The 22329-nt window shown below is 51.1% G+C and overlaps 1 long non-coding RNA gene across 1 annotated transcript; it reads right to left on the bottom strand.

The window, feature by feature from the left end:
- Positions 1-13925: 13925 nt before the first annotated feature.
- LOC108961663 (uncharacterized) lies at positions 13926-16218 on the bottom strand. The gene is made up of 3 exons (XR_001990013.3): positions 16124-16218; positions 15366-15444; positions 13926-14846 (listed from the first exon to the last, which is right to left on the bottom strand). It is a non-coding gene; the product is annotated as an uncharacterized LOC108961663 (long non-coding RNA).
- Positions 16219-22329: the final 6111 nt, after the last annotated feature.

Genomic DNA, 22329 nt, shown 5'->3' on the forward strand with positions numbered 1-22329 from the left:
ATTTTTTCAGTAATTTTTAGTAATAATTGGCAATTTACGGTTAATTGTTGTGGCTGGCTTTGGCTGAGAGCTCTCACTTGTGTCTGGCTGGCTTGAGCAGGGAAAAGCCATTCCCTGCTCCCAGCTCCTTCCTGCTGGTTTTTCCAGCCTGCAGAAAGTCCTGGATCTGTGTGGGTGCCACCCCCTGGGGTTGTTCCTGGGAATTTGGTGGTGCCAGGGGCTGGAATCTGTGCACGGCTGCCTTCTGCACCAACCCACCAAAACTTGGGGAGTGGAGCCTCAGGGGGACCTTCTGCTTCTCCAGGAAACTCCTGGCAGGAGCTGGGGGAGGAACAGGGACAGGAGCAGAGGGAACAGCCTCAGGGTGGGCCAGGGCAGGCTCAGGGTGGGCACAGCAGGAATTTCCCCATGGAAAGGGGGCTCAGGCACTGGCACTGCCCAGGGAGGGTTGGAGTGCCCATCCCTGGAGGTGTCCCCTGGAGGTGGCACTCAGGGCTCTGGGCTGGGTACAGGGGCTGGGATGGGCACAGCTGGGACTCCAGGGCTGGGAGGGCTTTTCCAGCCCCAGGGATTCCAGGATTCTGGAAAATAAAGAAGCCTCTGCAGGTTCCAGAGGTGCTGAGATGGGGCAGCAGCAGCACGTGCAGCACGGTGTGCTCAGAACCAGAAACCTGGGGCAGTTCTAGGAGGAGTGGAAGCCAGAGCCAGTTACAAGGAAAAGCTCCAGGAAGGCTTTGACCCAGCAGGAATTTCCCCATGGAAAGGGGGCTCAGGCACTGGCACTGCCCAGGGAGGGCTGGAGTGCCCATCCCTGCAGGTGGCACTCAGGGCTGGGGACAGGGTGGGATTGTCACCAGCTGTTTGGACTCGATGGGCTGGCAGGTCTCTCCAGCCTCAGTGGTCCTGTGGTGCAGCTCCAGCTGGAGAGCAGCAATTCCAGCTCTGCTGTGTTTGGTTTTCCATAAAAAACCTGGGAAATGGAGCTGCTGGCTGCCTGGAACCAATCAGAAACTTTGGGGTGATTTTGATTTTTATTGGGGTTTTCTCTGTGGGATTTATTTGGGTGTTTTTCTGTGTTGGTTTGTGTTTGGTGGGGTTGGTTTGGGTTTGGTGGGGTTGGGTGGGGTTGGGTTTGGTGGGGTTGGTTTGGGTTTGGTGGGGTTGGGTTTGGGTTTGGTGGGGTTGGGTTTGGGTTTGGTGGGGTTGGGTTTGGGTTTGGTGGGGTTGGTTTGGGTTTGGTGGGGTTTGGGTTTGGTGGGGTTGGGTTGGGTTGGTGGGGTTTGGTGGGGTTGGTTTGGGTTTGGTGGGGTTGGGTTTGGGTTTGGTGGGGTTGGTTTGGGTTTGGTGGGGTTGGTTTGGGTTTGGTGGGCTTTGGTTTGTGTTTTTTTGCAGAGCCCCAAGCCCAGGAGGGGAGGCTGCCCCTTCACTGGTCAAGGCCTCCTGAAAGAGCTGAAACCTGGGGAAATGATCCACCAAAGGCTGCTAAACAGGCTCCAACTGTGTCTGGAAGTTGCTGGAGTCCAGAGAACATTCCAGACAGACTCAGGCAGAGCTTTCCTGTGCTGATCCTTCCTGGGGGGATCCACTGCTGCCCTCAGCCCCGGGCAGGAGAAACTCCTGCTTCCCTGTGGGAAAGAGAGGCTCAGTGTCCAGGGGTGTGGGGCTTTCCCTGCACTCCCAGGGGCATCCCAGCCCTTCTCCATGGGCTGCTCTGCAGCTGGCACCTCCTGCCTGGCACCATGCTGGGCACCTCTGGGAATTCCTCTGGGAATAACTCCAGCAGGAATAATTCCATCAGGGATAATTCCATTGGCAATAATTGCTGTGGGAATAATTATTCCATCGGGAATAATTCCATTGGGAATAATAATTCCATCAGGAATAATTCCATCAGGAATAACCCATTGGCAATAATTCCATCAGGAATAATTCCTGTGGGGATAATTCCGTTGGCAGTAATTCCTGTGGGGATAATAATTCCATCAGGAATAATTCCATTGGCAATAATTGCTGTGGGAATAATAGTTCAATCAGGAATAATTCCTATGGGAATAATTCAATCAGGAATAATTCCTATGGGAATAATTCCATCAGGAATAATTCCTACGGGAATAATAATTCCATTAGGAATAATTCCATTTAGAATAATGATTCCATCAGGAATAATTCCTGTGGGGATAATCCCATTGGCAATAATTCCTGTGGGAATAATAATTCCATCAGGAATAATTCCATTTGGAATAATAATCCCATTGGCAATAATTCCTGTGGGAATAATAATTCCATCAGGAGTAATTCCATTTGGAATAATAATCCCATTGGCAATAATTCCTGTGGGAACAATGCCACCCCCTGGTGTGGCAGGGTTGGTGGGAGGACTCCTGGCCCTGGCTTTTCCCAGCTGGTGGAGCCCCGGGAGCAGGAGCAGGGGAGGGACACCCCTGTCCTGCCCCACAGGCTCGGGGGGGTGACAAGAACCCTTTCCTGCAGGGATCAGGTGCTCAGTCCTGACCATTCCTGGGCTGGCTGGGAACCCCCCCTGCCCAGGCTGCTGGAGAGGCTGCAGCTCCTCAGCCTCTGTTTCAATTCAACAGGAAAACCAACAAAAAGCCCCATTCTGGGTAATTTCAAACTATTTACTTTTCCAATTTGGCTACTGAACTGAAAAATCAATTGTTTCTACAGCTCTGCTGGAGATCCTGGGCTGAGCTCTCCATTTGTCTGCCAGGGTTGGAGTGAAAGCATTTCTGAGGCTGTGGAGTAAATCAGCTGCTGTTGTGTTTTCCATGCTGCATCCCCAGGCTTTGGGCCAAATTACCTTGTTTAGCTGGCCCTTGCTGGGATCAAACATCCCCAGAAAATGAGATGTGAATTCTGGGAACTGGAGTCCCTTCCAGCCCAGCCATGCCATGGATTTTACAGCGTGCAGCTCCTGCTGAAATCCCTGACTGGAGCCATCAGCCGCAGGGCTGTCAGCACAAAACAGATCTTTTCCATGAGGTGCTTCATAACAATTATTTAATGACAAGGAACTCCTGTGGTGGGCCTTTCTGAGCCCAGTTCCTGCAGGGGCAGCTCGGGGACAGCACCCTCCTGCCAAGGAGCAGACAGCAACCCGGCTGGGGTAAAATATCAGCCCGAGAGAGGAGAAATACCAGGAGCTCTCTGAGTGCTGAGAGGCTCTCAGGAACCCTCTGGGAAGGGGAGATTGTCACCCCTGGGATGATTTAGTGGGGTTTTTTTTGGGGTTTTGGTTTGGTTTGGGTTTTTTTTAGTTGGTTGGGATTTTTGGGGTTTTTTTTTGTTTGTTTTCTGGTGTTCCTTTGTATTTGAAGCGTGGAAGTGGCAGGTTCTGAGCACTTCAGAGTTTGCATTTACAGTCCGATGGTATCCAAGGGCAGCCCTGGAACAGCCTGGCTCGTTCCCATGGATAATTGCAAATGGAGTTCAATCTGCTCAGGAGAAACCAGGGGTCAGTGGTGAAATGATGAAAGTGAAGTTTGGGTACTTATGGCTGGAATTCGTCTGGAAGGGGCTCCAGGTGAACTCTCCCAGCCTGGCTGCAGAGCAGAGCACTCTGGACTCTCTCCACCAGGTTCTCTTGTGCTGGGATGGGTGCGGGAACGTGGACTGGAAATGGCAGTGGTGGACTGGGAATGACAGTGGTGGATTGGGAATGGCGGTGGTGGATTGGGAATGGCGGTGGTGGACTGGGAATGGCGGTGGTGGACTGGGAATGGCGGTGGTGGATTGGGAATGGCGGTGGTGGACTGGGAATGGCGGTGGGGGACTGGGAATGGCGGTGGTGGACTGGGAATGGCGGTGGGGGACTGGGAATGGCGGTGGTGGACTGGGAATGACGGTGGTGGACTGGGAATGGCGGTGGTGGACTGGGAATGGCGGTGGTGGACTGGGAATGACAATTGTCTCTGTCTCAGAGCAGGAGCCCTGCAGGGATGCTGTGCTTTGTGCAGTGGAATTCCTGGGAGGAGCAGAAAACCCAGCACTTCCAGAAGAGAAACAGAGTGAGGGTTTGATTAAAGTGCAGGTGCTGGAGGCTGTCTCAAGTGCAGGGTGAAGAGGTAATTTATAAAATCAGGGAGAACCAGCTCGTGCCTGCTGTTGGAGCACAGGCAGGTGCTGGTGTCCCAGCTCCACCCCAGTGCCCTGCCAGGCTGTGGGGCTTGGGGGAAGGTTCTGTGCCCTGGGGTTCCTTGGATCATCCCTTCTGGGCTGGGTGAGCCTCAGAGCAGCCTTTGCTGGGGCTGTGAGGAGCCAGACTGGGTCAGTTCAGGAGGGTCCTGTGGTGAATCCCTGACTCCACCTGGGCTGGTGCTTTAACCCCTCCTCTCCCATTTCCCTTCTCCAGATCCTCCCCAGATCCTCCCAGGCTGACCCTGACCCCCCAGTGCTCAGGGCATGGGGTGATGCCCTTTAACACTCACCCCTTCACAGAGACTGTGCTGAAAGCCTCCCCAAAACCACAGCTTCATCCTCTTCCTCTCTTCTGAGCAGAATAAACCTGGTGATATCCTTTACCAGAATAACCCTGGGGATGCCCTTTACTAGAATAATCCTGGTGATGTCCTTTGACAGAATAAGCCTGGCAATGTCCTTTACTAGAATAACCCTGGTGATGTCCTTTACAGAATAACCCTGGTGATGTCCCTTAAGAGAATAACCCTGGTGATGTCCCTTATCAGAATGACCCTGGTGATGCCCTTTAACAGAATAACCCGGGTGTTGTCCTTTGACAGAATAACCCTGGTGATGTCCTTTACCAGAATAACCCTGGTGATGCCCTTTACCAGAATAACCCTGGTGATGTCCCTTAAAAGAATAATCCTGGTGATGTGATGTCCTTTACCAGAATAACAGAATAACCCTGGTGATGTCCCTTATCAGAATAACCCTGGTGATGTCCCTTAACAGAATGACAGAATAACCCTGTGGTGATGTCCTTTGACAGAATGACCCTGGTGATGCCCTTTAGCACCCACCCCTTCTCAGAGGCTGCTGCTGGAAGCCTCCTCCCCCCAAAACCACAGCCTCATCCTTCCCCTCCCTCTGTCTGAGCAGGATAACCCAATGTCCCCCCAAATCCACCAGGTGAGCTCAGAGCAGAGCTGCAGCCAGAGCCAATGGAGCAGATATTTACATTTTCTGAGATAATCCCAGCCGAGCCAGGAGTGTGATGAGGAAGAAACTCGTGGAGGGGAAGGAGAAGCAGAGAACAATATTTCTGCAGTGTCAGCAGGCCCTGACTTGGCTGCATTTAAAACAAAGTCACTTCATTTGCAGTTATTTCTGCCTGCTTTCCAGCCGGTCTGCTCGGGCTGGGTGGAACACCTGATTTATTGCAGACTGCTCCGAGTGGCTGAGGAGCTTTTGGGGAGTTTGTCAGAGCCCAGAGGCACTTCTTCACTGCCAGGGGTGTTATCTTTAAAGGATGAATTATGGAAAAGGGAAAGACAAAGAGGTGCATCAGTCTGGCCATGAAGAACAGCCCCTGGTGGCAGATCAGGCAGGTGCTGTGCCAGCCCGGGGTGAAAGGGAGGTGGGCACAGCAGGGACTGGCAGGGAGGGGGTCTGCATGAGGACTGTCAGACAGGGATTGAGGCACACGGCCTGTCCTGAGCTGCTGTTTGCTCCCTTTGCACAAGGGGTGAGGGAGGGAAGATGGGAGGAGTGTCTGTCACCGACATGTTTTATGAAAAATCCTTTCCTTAGGATTTTTCTCCTCCTGAGAAGTTGAGAGGCCTCAGGAACAAATGTAAACAATTCTTATCTGCTGCTGTGGGATGCAACAGGGGGATTCTGGGATTGGCCTCGTCAGGCTGTTTCCAATTAAGGGCCAATCACAGATCACCTGTCCAGCCGGTCTCGGTCAGAGACAAGACTTTGTTATTCATTCCTTTTCTATTCTCAGCTTAGCCTTGTAGTGAAATCCTCTCTTCTATCCTTTCAGTACAGTTTTAATATATTATCTATCATATAATAATAAATCAAGCCTTCTGAAACATGGAGTCAACTTTCTCGTCTCTTCCCTCATCCTGGGACCCCTGTGGAAAATACCACAAGTGTCCTTGTGGCAAACCCCTGCCAGAAGTGGTGAGTGGTGGTGAGTTCTGATTAATGGGTGTTAATTGATGATCCCAGCTGGCACTGGCCCCCATCAGTAATGAAAATGGTGATGGAAGGGAGACAGATGCTGGTGTCTGTGCAGTGGCAGAGCCAGGAGGGTTGGATCCATGGTTCCCCCAGCAATTTTGGTTTTGTTTGTTTGTTTTCTTGGGGACCCTGGCACAGAGCCCCGTGTGGAGCCAGGGTGGGCTGGAACTGCTCCTGAGGGGCTGCAGGGAGGAGTGCAGTGGGGGTTGGACCTTCCCAGCTGCAGAGCCAGCCCAGAGCTCTGCCTTGGCTGCTGGAACCCCTGGGAGAGGCACTCTGGGCTCTGGGAGGAACCTGCCAAGCTCTGCAGTCACAGCTCCTGGCTGAGGAACCCGGGGTGGGCTGGCAGAACCTGCCAGGATCCCAACACAGAGAGAGAGGAAATACCCACAGAATCACGGGCTCTCCCTGTTTGGGAGCTCTGATCCCCAGGAACCAGCCCTGGCTGCTCAGGGCTCTCCAGGTTCAAATGATGTTCCCACACTGCCAAGCCTTCCCCAGGAGGGGCTCCAACCTTCTTTCCCAGGCTCCTGGGATTCCTGGGGTTCCTGGGGTCACTTTCACCATTTTTGTCTGGATTGAGGCTGAGCCTGGAGTCTGATTTTCCAATGAGAATCTGGGACCTGGGTCCAGTGCCTGGGAATGGGGAGGGAGAGCACGAAGGGAACAACGTTTGTGCAGGGAGAGAAATGGGACAGACAAGGATTCTCTCTGGAATTTGGGTGGCAAAACGTGCATTTATCCTTTTCCTCCCTGCTGGAGCTCCCCACCGAGCTTCCTGTGATGGAAAAGGAGCAAACTGCATTTCTGTTCAGCTGGAAAATGCATTCCCAGTACCGGGAGTGGAGGCTGGGAAGCTGCAGGGGGGGTTGAAGGGGTCCCTGCCCCAGCCAGCCCAGCCTGGTGCCAGCAGATCCCTGCCCTGCTGGAGCACCCCCCATCCCATCAGAACTGGCCTAATGCCAGCAGAACAAAGACAAATTGGAAGGTGGCAGGCTGGAATGATGCTTCCCACAGCTAAACAATATTAAAGAAAAGAAAAAGAGCCCAGCAAAGAGAGAAGTGATTCTGCCTGAAGGCACTTCAGAACAACAGACTTGGTAAATGACTTCAGACCTCCAGCTGTCCCATCCTCCCAGCCCACGGGGAATTGCTTCCCTTAAAAGCAATTAAAAGCTCCACACAGCTGGGGCTGGGCTCTGATTTGTATTCTGCAAAGTTTTCTCCGGTTTAGGTTTTTAAGGCTGCCTTCATTCCCTTTTCTCCCCTCTCCTCCTGCTCTCCAGGTGCTCAGGAGTGGCTGGGATTGCAGGTGGCAGTGATGGATTTCACCTCAGTCCTGCATCAGGGCCTGAATGCTTCTGCAGCTCCCAAGCTGAGGCTCAGAACCAATCCCTGAAGTGGGAACTTCTGCACAGCCTTGGAAATGTGGGACACAGGCAGGAAACCTTGGCCAAGGAGAGATCTTTGTGTCCAGGTATCCCTGTGGGCAGCAGGAGAGGGGAATTCTGTGCCAGGTGAGCCCCACCTGCAGAGCCCAGCCCAGCAGGGACCTGGGGCTGCTGGAGAATCCAGAGGCACCAAATGCTCAGGGGATGGAGCAGCTCTGCTGGGACACCTGGGGGGGCTCACCTGCACAGGAGAAGGTTGGGGTGACCCCAGAGTGGCCTCACAGCACTTGAAGGAGCCACAGGAGAGCCACCTGGAGCAGCTGCAGCAAATCCAGAGGAGGTCACAGAGATGCTCCCAGGGCTGAAGCCCCTCTGGAGCCAGCCTGGGACACCTGGGGGGGGGCTCACCTGGGCAGGAGCAGCTCCAGGGAGAGCTCAGAGCCCTGCCAGGGCCTGAAGGGGCTCCAGGAGAGCTGGAGAGGGACTGGGGACAAGGGATGGAGGGACAGGACCCAGGGAATGGCTTCCACTGCCACAGGCAGGGATGGATGGGATATTGGGAATTGGGAATTGTTCCCTGGCAGGGTGGGCAGGCCCTGGCACAGGGTGCCCAGAGCAGCTGGGGCTGCCCCTGGATCCCTGGCAGTGCCCAAGGCCAGGCTGGACACTAGGGCTGGGAGCACCTGGGACAGGGGAAGGTGTCCCTGCCATGGCTGGGGTGGCACTGGGGGGGATTTGGGGTCCCTCCCACCCAAACCCCACCACATCCATCCCTGTCCCTGTCCCCAGGTGCCACAGCCCCGTTCCTTGGACACCTCCAGGGATGTGACTCCACCACAGCCCTGGGAGCCCCTCCCTGTGCCTGAACCCTTTCCATGAAGAAATGAGGAATTTCCCATTATCCAGCCTAACCCCTGGTGCAGCTCGAGGCCTTTTACCATAATCCCATTTTGACAGAGATCTGTGAGGAGAAATCCTCCCCTGGCTGCCAGAGCTGTGGTCAAGTGGCTCCATTAAAACCTGCTCCATCATCCCAGGCAGGAATTTCCCTTTCAAGAGGCAGCTCCAGTGTTTGCAGAGTGTCAAATAAACCTCGAGGACACTCCTAATTTTTCTGCTGGGGATATATTTTAGCTAATTAAATCCCTGAAAAGGAACATCTTAAGCCTTGTCAAATTAAAGAAGGCACAAGCAGAGCTTTTCCTTTCTCAGCAAGAGAGAGAGAAAAAAAAACCTCTGTAATTTTATTGTTTCTCTTTTTTTCAGGTTGAAGGTGTTGGAAGCTGCCAGAGCCACTGATTCCAATTTGTGTTTCTCCATCTGCATGGAAAATCCATCTGCTTGCAGAAATTGTATTTACACAGCCCATAATCCTGAGCAGCCTCAGATATTGGGGATTGGGGCTCTAACGACATTGGAAACCATTTTTATTAAGAGGCAGAAATTGAATTAGGTAATTATATTTATTGATGGGAAATTAAATTTAACAACTGCGAATTGCCTTAAGTCAGTGTAGCCAGATTTTCATTACCCCAAATGTGAGGAGCTGCTGCTTTAGTGGATTCTGCTCAGCTCGGAGGGACAGCCTGGGCTTGGGCTGGGAAAGGGGATTTTGGATCACAACAGCTCCCACCCCTGCCTGGGTTTTCCTTCCTGGGTGAAACAAATCTGTGTTGTGTTTTAACAGCCTTTCAGAGACTGTGAAGTGCCCAGCATGCCCAGCCAGGCCACTCTGCAGGGGAGAAACTGTCCTCAGCTTCCTGCAAAAATGAGGTGAAAGAGGGACTCTGCCCAGTGTGGTGGAGCCAAGGTCCTGCCTGCACATCTGGGCTGTCTCCCTCTGGTTCCCTGATCAAAATTCAAATTTGGAGGGAATTTTGTGAGCCTGGGATTTTGTGGTTTATGTTTGTGTCCCCCCGTTCCACCTCTGAGGCTGACTTTTCTTATTCCTCATAAAATGAATTTTGCATCACTGTCCAAGAGCTCTGTCAGTGCCCTGGAGCTGTAACCTGCAAACACAACTCCTGCTCCCTCCATCCATCCATCCATCCATCCATCCATCCATCCATCCATCCATCCATCCATCCATCCATCCATCCATCCATCCATCCATCCATCATCCATCCATCCATCCATCCATCCATCCATCCATCCATCCATCCATCCATCCATCCATCCATCCATCCATCCATCCATCCATCCATCCATCCATCCCTCCATCCATCCATCCATCCATCCATCCATCCATCCATCATCCATCCATCATCCATCCATCCATCCATCCATCCATCCATCCACATCCATCCATCCATCCCCATCCATCCATCCCATCCATCCATCCATCCATCCATCCATCCATCCATCCATCCATCCATCTCCATCCATCCATCCATCCTCCATCCATCCATCCCATCCATCCATCCATCCATCCATCCATCCATCCATCCATCCTCCATCCATCCATCCATCCATCCATCCATCCCATCCATCCATCCATCCACCATCCCATCCCATCCATCCATCCCATCCATCATCCATCCATCCTCCATCCATCCATCCATCCATCCATCCATCCATCCATCCATCCATCCATCCATCCATCCATCCATCCATCCATCCATCCATCCATCCATCCATCCATCCATCCATCCCAGCAGCCTTCAGTGGGACAGGGAGATCCCTGGGATACAAAACCCACAGGCAGGAGCAGGAAATGCTGAAGACAACCTGGAAACCAGGCAAGGCCAGATTTGCACCAAACCCACTCAGCCAACAGCCAGGAAGAAGGAATTTCATGTTCTCTGTCAAAATCTTCAATTTCCCTTGCCTGTAAGTTTCCCTGCGTGTCAGAATTTTGTTACCTTCTAAAGATAACGAACTTTCCTTCTCTTAATTCCCATTAATTCCCAATTTGACTTCACCTGTCCTGTCCCTTTTCCTGCTCCAAGCTCCTTCCCACGGGGCACACTTCCCGTTCACTTGTTACCAATATTAATTACCAATACTTGTTACCAATATTATTACCAGTACTTGTTACCAATATTAATTACCAGTACTTGTTACCAATATTAATTACCAATACTTGTTACCAATATTAATTACCAGTACTTGTTACCAATATTAATTACCAATGCTGTTACCAATATTAATTACCAGTACTTGTTACCAATATTAATTACCAATACTTGTTACCAATATTAATTACCAATGCTGTTACCAATATTAATTACCAGTACTTGTTACCAATATTAATTACCAATACTTGTTACCAATATTAATTACCAGTACTTGTACCAAATTAATTACCAATACTGTTACCAATATTAATTACCAGTACTTGTTACCAATATTAATTACCAATACTTGTTACCAATATTAATTACCAGTACTTGTTACCAATATTAATTACCAATACTTGTTACCATAATATTACCAATATTAATTACCATACTGTTACCAATATTAATTACCAGTACTTGTTACCAATATTAATTTCCAATACTTGTTACCAATATTAATTACCAGTACTGTTACCAATATTAATTACCAGTACTTGTTACCAATATTAATTTCTAATACTTGTTACCAATATTAATTACCAGTACTTGTTACCAATATTAATTTCTAATACTTGTTACCAATATTAATTACCAGTACTTGTTACCAATATTAATTACCAATACTTGTTACCAATATTAATTACCAGTACTTGTTACTAATATTAATTACCAATATTAATTTCTAATACTTGTTACCAATATTAATTACCAGTACTTGTTACCAATATTAATTACCAGTACTTGTTACCATATTAATTTCCAATACTGTTACCAATATTAATTTCCAATACTTGTTACCAATATTAATTTCCAATACTTGTTCCTTTTCCATCCCTGCTAAGCTCCTGGTGCCCCCCTGCTTTTCTCCCTCCTCACTCTTTATTCCTGCAGGAGAGCTCGTTCCTGCCCAGGCCCAGAGGCTGAGCCAGGGAACTCATTCACAAGCTGCTCACTTCTCCCCCTGTAATTACTCCTCACTGCTGCTGTCTTTATTGAGCTGCCTGTCTTTGGGGTTATTTCAGATTTATCTATTTTAATATTTCAGCCCCTGTTTTTACAGCCTTTGGATTGTTCAGTGATCTTTGATTGCATAATTGAAATGTATTTTCCTGCCTCCTTTCAACTCCTGAATTGGCAGCAAACTCACTTGGCTTCCCTGTTAGTCTCTTCAAGGCTTTTTGATTGATTCCAGCAAGGATCTATCTTTTCTTTTTCCTGATAGTTCCCTTTATTATCTCAATAAAACCTCCCGTGTCAGCTCAACTGAGCAAACTCTTTTTGTACCTGTGCACACTCAGCCAGGGTTATGATAAAGCACATTTGGTGTGAGGAATAGCATTAACTTCTTCCCTGGACTGGATAACAGCATCCAAACTCCTGCCTGCAGGCCTGTCCTGCTCTGGCCCCTGCACAGGGAGGGCTTTGCTTTCAGCTCTGCCAGCTCTTTTCACTCTGGTAATTAGCTGGGGATAGCTGCCCCTTTTCCTTGTTGTCCCCTTTTCAGGGGGGAAAAGGGGAAGGGGGAGGAAAAGGGAAGGGGGAGAAAGGGACAGGGGGAAAAGGGAAAGGGGGGGAAAAAAAGGGGAAAAGGGGGAAAGGGGGGGAAGAAGGGGGGAGGGAGAAAAGGGAAAGGGGGGGAAAAGGGAAAGGGGGAAAAAAGGGAAAGGGGGGAAAAAGGGAAGGGAAAAAGAGAAAGGGGGAAAAAAGGAAAGGGGGAAAAAGGAAAGGGGGAAAAAAGGGAAAGGGGGAAAAAGGGAAAGGGGGAAGAAAGAAGGAAAGGGGGAAGAAAAGGGAAGGGAAAGGGACCAAGGGTGGAACCCCACCTAGTGCCAGGTACAACAAAAGGGCACGTGGACAACACAATGGCCGGGGCCACCCCACTGGACACCGGTCCCCCCCCCCATTTCCCTTTTTCACCCACCCTTTCCCTTTTCACCACCCTGTTCTGGCCTTGCTAGCTTTGTTTCCTTTCCTTTCCCTGCTGACAGGCTGTGTAGCTGCAGAGAGCAGAGCTGCAGTGGGCCCCCAGCCCTGCCCTGTGCTCCAGGGCCAGGTGAGGCCCTGCTGTTCTCCTGCCTGGGACCCTCCTGACACAGACATGGGTGTCCTGTGCTGCTGCCTCCCCAGACCCACCCAGACCCCTTCCCATTTCTGCACCACATCAGCCCTGCCCAAAGCAGCTCAAAGTGCAGTGTACACCTCGGGATGGATTCCTGCATTTCAGCCCCCTGGAAGGGCTGCTAACGGAACTCATTTCCTCAAATCCATCTCTGCGTGGCCAGGAAATCAGCAGAACAGCCAAGAGATTGGTGGGGAGTTGTTGGGTGATTCTAGAGGAGCTGATTTGGTTTAGTTGACAAGGCCAAAGGTTGGACTGGATCATCTGAGAGGTGTTTTCTGAGTTTTCATCCTGAGACTTTCAAATGCAGTAGAGTGGCGTGGGGGTCGGGTGCGGCGGGAAGTGCGGGAAGGGGGAGGGCCGGGCGTGCCGGCAGGGAAGGACGGGAAGGGAAGGAGTGTGCGGAGGGGAGGAGGGAAGGAGGCGAGGAGGGGAAGAGGGGAGGCGGGCAGGCGGGGAATAGGCGAGGGCGGAGGGGAGGAGGGCAGGCGGGACGAGGCGGCAAGGCGGGAGGGAGGGAAGGGGGAGGTGAACGGAGGGAAGGAGGGAAGGAGGGCAGGGGGGAAGGCGGGAGTGAGGGCAGGAGGAAGGGGGAAGGAGGGAAGCGGGCGGCGGGACGGGCGGGACGAGGCGAGGGACGGGCGGGACGCGGAAGGGAGGGAAGGAGGGAAGGCGGGCAGGAGGGAAGAGGCGGGCGGAGGAGGGAAAGGAGGGAAAGGAGGGAAGGGCAGGGCAAGGGGGAAGGAGGGAGGGAGGAGGAGGAGGAAGGAGGGAAGGGCGGTAAGGAGGGAAGTAGGGCAGGCGGGCAGGGAGGACAGGGGGAGGACTGAGTCAGGAGGGAGGGCAGGTGAAGGGACGGCTGTGGTCGTGTACGGCGGCAGTGCGCGGATCAGGGAAGGGGGTGCCGGAGGGAAGGAGGGAAGGGATGGCATGTCGCTGGCTTTAGTGACGTAGGGCAGGTCGGGATGTCGTAACCTTGTTGCCACTTCCACTGGCACTAGGCCTTTCTCCCTTCCGTTCAAGTAATGGCCCAAATCCAGTTAAAGACCTGCAGTGTCTGGAGTCATGACCAGTGTAACCTCCAGCAGAAACAAAGTCAGGTAGCCAAGCTACTTTTTTACCCAAAGGCTTAAAAAAGGAGCCAAAAATGAGAATTAAATTTTAATTAGTTATTCATTCCCGTGGTTTAATTATGCAGTGTTCCTCCAGCAATGAGTGTTTGGCTCTGGAATGATTGTTAATTTATGAATGTATTCTGTATTGATTTGGGAGCAGAGCTGTGTGAGCACCCTCACCTTTCCCTCAGCAGGCTCAGAGTGTCTGAATTTCTTGTCTGAATTCCTGGCTCAGGCATTTATTAGAGCAAAGGCTGAGCGTAATTACATTAAAATATGAAATGAGGCCAATAATTGCAATGGAATTCCATCATGGGAGCGGGGCCATGGGGGGCCTGGGAGGGGTCAGGCTTCCCAAAATGTTTGTTCTTCTGGTTTTTAGGAGTAAATGGATATCAGGGCCTGGATCAGAAGGGAGGGATTTGGGCAGGGAAAGCTGGGGTGTAACTGATGGAAGAACAAAATGGTGGGAAATTAATTGGGGGGTTTGGGGGGTATTATTGTATTGCGTTATATATATTACATATTTTATTATATATTATATAAATGTTATTATTATATAAAATATTATTGTTGTTGATTTTTGTTATTAATTATTGTTATTATTGGAATTTCATCCTCCACAGCTCCACGTGCCCCACAGGCTCCCTTAGTCACAGCCATGGAAATACTCTCCAAGAGCCTGGAAAACTCCTGGTTCCTGGTCCTGGGATTCTCCTGCTCTGGAATTGCTCCAATGTCCAGGCTCTGCTTAGTCCAGCCTAAAGTGCCTTCTCTCCACAATTTGTACAAAAAAAACAGGGGAGAAGATTCACACAATTCCAGGGTGTGAAAGTGATGAGGGCACAGAGCAGGAGAGAAGGATTCCTGGTGTTGGAGAAGCAGGAGAAGCAATGATGGAATAACTGTGAAGAGGCAGAGGAAGTGGTTTGGTTTCAGCACCAGCTCATCCCAGGATTCCCTGACACCTGGACCAGGCTTTGCCCAATACCTGCAGGAAATGAAACCACCACAGTGACCTTGGAAAGCAGAAGGAAACAAAGCAGCCCCCCTGATTTGCTCCTGTTTTCCAAGCAGCCAGAATTCCGTGGCTGGGTGGGGGGGCACACTGAGATCCAGGTGTGATCCTGGAGGAACATCTGGAGCACCCTGGAGCAGCTGTCCCAGGGCCCCGTGCTGCCTGCAGGACACTCGGGGTGTGTTTTGGGGATATTTTCATTTCCCAGTCCTTGTTGCTGTTTGTTTCCTTGGATTTAGGAGGATGTTGGAAAGCAGCTCGCTCTGATTGCAGCAGCAATAAACAGGATAAGTAATTAACTCCAGGCAATTTCCTCCACCATTTATTTGCTGCAGCCATCCCTCCTCTCCAAAGGGGGAAAAAAAACCAAAAAAAGTCTTCTTTTCCAGGTCATTTGGAGCGTTTTGCAGAGGGGATTTTCTCTCCTGTCCATTCTCTTTTCCCAGCCCTGTGCCTCAGGAAGCAGGAGGACAATTGCCAGCCCTCACCCACCTCTGCTGGATCCCTTGGATGGATCCCCCTGATTTCCACAGGAACTGGAGATTTATGGAGACCAGCAGCCAAGGCAAAGCTGCAAACAGAGAGAGGTTTGTGGGCAGATGGCAAAACTTGCTTCGTTTTCCAGGGTGGGAATAATTCCAGGGAAAAGTGTAAAAAGCCCTGCAGTCATTTCAGCTCCTCGCTGTCAGCGCCCTCCCCCTCATCCCAGGCTGGCTTTTATGGCACAGGCTGGGAGTCCTGAGCAGAGTGTGACAGTGACACCAGCCCTGGGACCCCAGCAGGCCAGGGACAGGAGCCCCAGTGCCCACCCCAGGGGGCTCTTTGCCTGAAAAAAGGAGGAACAAACCCTCCAGGAATGGCAGAGCCAGGGAGGTTTCAGAGCACAGAGAGGGAAATCCCTTGCAGGATTTATTTGCCCCCCCAGGCTGTCCCTGGGCTCCAGGAGCAGGGCTGGGGCTGGGATTTGGGATCTGGGCTGCACAATTCCCAGAGCTGCTCCATCCTCTGTGGCTCCCTGCCACTGCTGGGGCTGCACCTGGAGCTGGGCTGTGCCTGGGGATGTTCAGGGAATGCAGGCAGGCTGCTCAGGGGGTTCAGGGGCTGGGGATTGGAAATTCCATGGGCTCCCTTCCCAAACCCAGCCAGGGCTGGGCACAGGGCTCCCCATGGCAGCTCCTCCTCCCCAGCACCTGTGAGCCACCCGAGAGGGACACTGGGATTTCTGGAGAGGGATGAATGGAAATGCCCACCTGGAGCCTGGGAGTGCTGCAGGAGCTGGGGCTGGAGGGGGTGAGCACCTCCTCTATCAGCTTTGTTAGTAAAAAACCCCAAAACAAACCCAAAAATACCCAGAACAAACCCAAACCCCCAGAACAAACCCAAAACCCCCAAAACAAACCCAAAACCCCCAGAACAAACCCAAAACCCCAGAACGAACCCAAAACCCCTCAGAGCAAACCCAAAACCCCAGAGCAAACCCAAAACCCCCAGAGCAAACCCAAACCCCCAAAACAAACCCAAAACCCCCAGAACAAACCCAAACCCCAGAGCAAACCCAAAACCCCCAAAACAAACCCCAAACCCCCAAAACAAACCCAAAACCCCCAAAACAAACCCAAACCCCCAAAACAAACCCAAAACCCCCAAAACAAACCCCAAACCCCCAAAACAAACCCAAAATCCCCAAACAAACTCAAAACCCCAAAACAAACCCAAAACCCCCAGAACAAACCCAAAAGCACCCAGAGCAAACCCAAAACCCCCAGTACAAACTCAAAACCCCCAAACAAACCCAAAACCCCAGAACAAACCCAAAAGCACCCAGAGCAAGCCCAGCTGGAGAGAAGGTTGGAAGCAAAGCGGGCACTGTAAAGCAGGAGTGTGCGCTTTAGGGCAGGGCTGGGTTCCACAGGGATCCATGAATTATTCACTGGGTTGGATTCCCACAAATCCTGCAGGAAAACCAAACCCTGTGAGCTCCCAAGGGAAGATTCCTGCAGTTCCAGCTGTCTGTGCTGGGATCCTGATTTACCCTCAGAAATGACCTCTGGAGCTGCAGATTCCTGCAGAGTTTTCCTGCAGAGTTTTCCCTTCTCCCACCCCACATTTCAGTGCTGCTTTTCCACCACTCTGTTCTCCCTTCCCTCGGTTTTCCAGCAGCTTCATTTTGGCACTGCTGTGTTCCCAACAGGGAGCAGCTCTGTGCATGGGGAATTCTGCTCTCCCCTGGGAATGCTGGGCCCCCATCCCTCAGGAATTCAGGAATTCTGGGAATGCTGGGCCTCCATCCCTCAGGAATTCAGGAATTCTGGGAATGCTGGATCTCCATCCCACAGGAATTCAGGAATTCTCCCCTGGGAATGCTGGATCTCCATCCCTCAGGAATTCAGGAATTCTGGGAATGCTGGATCTCCATCCCACAGGAATCCTCCCCTGGGAATGCTGGATCTCCATCCCACAGGAATTCAGGAATTCTGGGAATGCTGGATCTCCATCCCTCAGGAATTCTCCCCTGGGAATGCTGGATCTCCACCCCACAGGAATTCTCCCCTGGGAATGCTGGATCTCCACCCCACAGGAATTCAGGAATTCTCCCCTGGGAATGCTGGATCTCCACCCCACAGGAATTCAGGAATTCTCCCCTGGGAATGCTGGATCTCCACCCCACAGGAATTCAGGAATTCTCCCCTGGGAATGCTGGATCTCCACCCCACAGGAATTCAGGAATTCTCCCCTGGGAATGCTGGATCTCCACCCCACAGGAATTCAGGAATTCTCCCCTGGGAATGCTGGGCCTCCATCCCACAGGAATTCAGGAATTCTCCCCTGGGAATGCTGGATCTCCATCCCACAGGAATTCAGGAATTCTCCCCTGGGAATGCTGGATCTCCATCCCACAGGAATTCAGGAATTCTCCCCTGGGAATGCTGGATCTCCACCCCTCAGGAATTCAGGAATTCTCCCCTGGGAATGCTGCCCCCCCTGTCCATCCCTGGCCCCTCTGTGGCTGCCCTGAAGCTGGGAATTCCTCCAACCCCACAATTCACTTGGTTCTGCTTTCCTGGGCAGTTAAATTCCCACCAATGCCATTTTTCCTGCTGGCCCTGCCTGGCTGCTGGAAGAAGCATTGCTCCCAAAAAAGCTCCACTGAGCACATAATGGAGCTGCTCTAAAATGCATTTAGAATTCAGACGATGAAAGATCATCCATTAAGCACTAATCCTTTCCGTTTTTTGCATGCTCAATGGAAATATGAATATTTCTGCTGTGAAATTCACCCCCAGCCAGACCTGGAGAGGGGCTGGGAGCACCTGGGGCAGGGGGAGGTGTCCCTGCCAGGCCAGGGGTGGCACTGGGTGGGATTGAAGGTCCTTCCCAACCCAAACCACTCTGGCATTCTCGGAAATCTGAGTGTTTAAATTTTATTTTTTCGATTTTCAGTGTTTTTCCAGAGCAGCTGGGCGTGTTCACACCTGAAGGATCAGCTAAAGAAACCAGGGCATGGAAATAATTCAGGTTTTTAACAGCTTGGAGCAACCTGAGGTAGTGGAAGGTGTTGCTGGCCATGGAAGGGCTGGAATGGGATGGGCTTTTCTCTTTTTTGGGATGATGTTTGAGGGTTGCACCTCTCCATTTAGGTGGAATCCAGTGTTTTTCTGCAGTAATCTACATGGAATTCTTCACTCCCATGGCCTTTACTCCTCCCACTGCAGGACCCTGCACAAGGAGGAGACCCCTCATGGAAGTGGCTCCTCATGGTGGCATTGCCAGCCCAAGGATTTTTCCCTCCTTTCCCTCCCTTTCCAAGGACCAGGTCTGTGGGCACCCCTGAGTTTCCACCTCTGGAATTCTCTCTGGGGTGGCTGAGAGCCTTCCCTGGGTCTGGGTGTGCTTCTGCCCAGGTAACAGAGGTTTATCACAGAATTTCATCTCAGGGGGTTTTGGGCACATCCTCCCCACTCCAGCCCTTATCCCAAAACCCAGCTCCTTTTTCTGCCTGTTCTGCAGGAAGCTCTCCAGAGCCACACACCCTGCAGGTGAGCTCTCCTGCCAGGTGGAGTTTAAGGAATTTTCCTCCATGGAACAAGGGCTGGAGTCCCCCTCCCTGTGGATGTGGCACTTGGGGACACGGGGCAGGGCTGGGGTGATGATCCCAGAGGGCTTTCCCAGCCTCCCTGACTGCACAATTCCCAGATTCCTGCTGAGGAGCTGTCCCTGCCCCATCTCCTGCAGCTCCTGCAGATGTGGCAGCAGCAGCCAGGGCTGTCCCCAGGTCTGGCAGTGTCCCCTCCAAGGCAGGGGGACACCACTCCTGCCTCCCTGGGCACCAGCACACCCAGCAAGAGCCTGGACAACGTTCCCAGGTGGAAAATGCCCAGATTTTCCCCTCCCCAGAGGCAGAACCTGATGGTCCCTGCAGGAACTCGGGAAGGGGTTCAGGGAGCTCTGGGAGAGCCCTGCAGGCACATCCCAAATCCTGGGGCTGGCCTTGGACTCAGGCAGGGAATGGAAAATCTGGGTGTGAACCTGGGAAATGGAAAACCTGGGTGTGAACCTGGAAAAATGGCAAATCTGGGAGTGAACCTGGAAAATGGAAAATCTGGGTGTGAACCTGGAAAATGGCAAATCTGGGTGTGAACTGGAAATGGCAAATCTGGGCATGAACCTGGAAAATGGCAATCTGGGTGTGAACCTGGAAAATGGAAAATCTGGGTGTGAACCTGGGAAATGGAAAACCTGGGTGTGAACCTGGAAAAATGGCAAATCTGGGAGTGAACCTGGAAAATGGAAAATCTGGGTGTGAACCTGGAAAATGGCAAATCTGGGAGTGAACCTGGGAAATGGCAAATCTGGGTGTGAACCTGGAAAATGGCAAATCTGGGCATGAACCTGGAAAATGGAAAATCTGGGTGTGAACCTGGAAAATGGCAAATCTGGGTGTGAACCTGGGAAATGGCAAACCTGGGTATGAACCTGGAAAATGGCAAATCTGGGTGTGAACCTGGAAAATGGCAAATCTGGGTGTGAACCTGGAAAATGGAAAACCTGGGTGTGAACCTGGGAAATGGAAAATCTGGGTGTGAACCTGGGAAATGGCAAATCTGGGTATGAACTTGGGAAATGGCAAATCTGGGAGTGAACCTGGAAAATGGCAAATCTGGGTGTGAACCTGGAAAATGGCAAATCTGGGCATGAACCTGGGAAATGGCAAATCTGGGTATGAACATGGGAAATGGCAAATCTGGGTGTGAACCTGGGAAAATGGCAAACCTGGGTGTGAACCTGGAAAATGGAAAATCTGGGTGTGAACCTGGGAAATGGCAAATCTGGGTGTGAACCTGGAAAATGGAAAACCTGGGTGTGAACCTGGGAAAATGGCAAATACTGCTCTGAACCTGGGTTTGGATTTGGATTCAGGCAGGAAAATTGTAAATCCCTGCTCTCAGCCTGGGAAAATGGCAAATCCTGCTCTCAACCCGGGTCTGGCTGTGGATTCAGGTAAGGAAATGGTGAATCCAACTCTGAATCCAACTTTGAACCTGGGAAAATGGCAAATCCCTGCTCTGAACCTGGGTCTGCCCTTGGATTCAGGCAGAGAAATGGCAAATCCTTGGTCTCAGCCTGGGGTTTGGGAATTCAGGAGCTTTGTTTGCTCCCACCAACCCCAGAGCTGAAATAAACCCCCAGCTTCCTGAAAACTTTGTGCCACGCTTCACCTGGAGCTGGATTTTGGCTAACCTGGGATTTTTTCTCTTGGGGGTGGTTCCCAAGCTGCTCCTGAGCCTTTCCCACAGCTCTTCCTTCCCTGAGCACCCCAGTGCAGGTGGCTCCTGGGGATGAGGAGCCTCAGGCATTCCAAAGGTGCTGTTTGGAGAGCCAGGCCCTCCCTCCCCAGGGCTCAGCACAATCCTGGTTTAACCCAGAGGGGCCAGACCCCCCCAGAGCTTTATCAGCATCAATCTGATGTGCAAGGTCTGACAGAGTTCTTGTTTTACATTTAAATCCAAGCCCAAAGTTAATCCGTCTCCCCTGGTGCTCCAAATCAGAAACCTGCAGTAATTGCTTCTCTTAGTGGTTTTCTGGGCTGGTGCTGATATTTCAAAGTGTGACTCTTCTCCTGCTCAATAAAATAATGCAAATATTGTCACAAAAACAATGACAGCAGGGCAGGAGCTCCCACATCTCTTTAAGGCAGAAAAGGACAGATTGGGGCTTTATGCTCTGGTTCAGATGCCACAAATTCTTTGCATAACCCTGGAAGTTTCATTTTCCTCTTTTACTCACATTTAACTCTTCAGTGAAGCTGCACAGCGATGTTTGCCTTGCCCATGAGCTGAAACATTTGCTTAATGGTTACAAATTGCTTTGAAAATTCAGCATTAAAAGCTTTGATCAGGCAACTCCATAATTGCTGCTTGCTTTTAGGATGTGTAGCAGGGAGTCCTGGTAGCCCTGAGTCTTCAGGAGTGGCTTTCTCCTTGAGTGCTCAGCCAGGAGTGAGTTGAGAACCACTACTATTTATATATTATGGATGTATAAAGTTAAGTGACAGGCTATTTGTATGTGGTTTTAAGAGTGGGTTTGGAGGTGCTGTTTTTATACTCTGAGCACACCTTTGTCTGATTCTCAGGGCTCCTTGTTTGACTTGTTTGCATTTTTAATGACCCTGTTTGAATGAACTGTGTGTGTTGGGTGCTGTTGGGAAGGATGGAAGTTGGACAGGAAAGTCTCACAGATGTGTGTGTGCTTGGCAGAAAGATTTTGGAATGTGGAGTCTGAAGAAGGAATAGAGATGGAAGCAAGTTTTGATAGAGAAGAAAGGAATTGCTGAGCCAGTCTTGCTGACTGACCAAGGAGGCCAAGGGTGAGTTAGTTAGAGGGGTTTTATGGCTCAGAGCAAAGGATAAACCCACCCCAAAGAAGAAGGGGTTTGTACCAAGCAGGAAAATTCCACAGGCAAACAAGGCACAAATGGTGCAAGGAGAAAAAAGGGCTCAGAATTTCCCACTGCAAGAAAACAGAGTAACAACATCGAGACTGAACTGCAATGTCCTGACTTTAGTGATTGGAGAGCAGTGCCATGGATATGGGAATTACAGTGCCATGGATGTGGGAATTACAGTGCCATGGATGTGGGAATGTGGGAATTACAGTGCCATGGATGTGGGAATTACAGTGCCATGGATATGGGAATGTGGGAATTACAGTGCCATGGATGTGGGAATTACAGTGCCATGGATGTGGGAATTACAGTGCCATGGATGTGGGAATTACAGTGCCATGGATGTGGGAATTACAGTGCCATGGATGTGGGAATTACAGTGCCATGGATATGGGAATTACAGTGCCATGGATGTGGGAATTACAGTGCCATGGATGTGGGAATTACAGTGCCATGGATGTGGGAATTACAGTGCCATGGATGTGGGAATTACAGTGCCATGAATATGGGAAT

The sequence above is a fragment of the Serinus canaria genome, chromosome 6 (assembly GCF_022539315.1).
Source record: "Serinus canaria isolate serCan28SL12 chromosome 6, serCan2020, whole genome shotgun sequence".
Lineage (NCBI taxonomy): Eukaryota > Metazoa > Chordata > Aves > Passeriformes > Fringillidae > Serinus > Serinus canaria.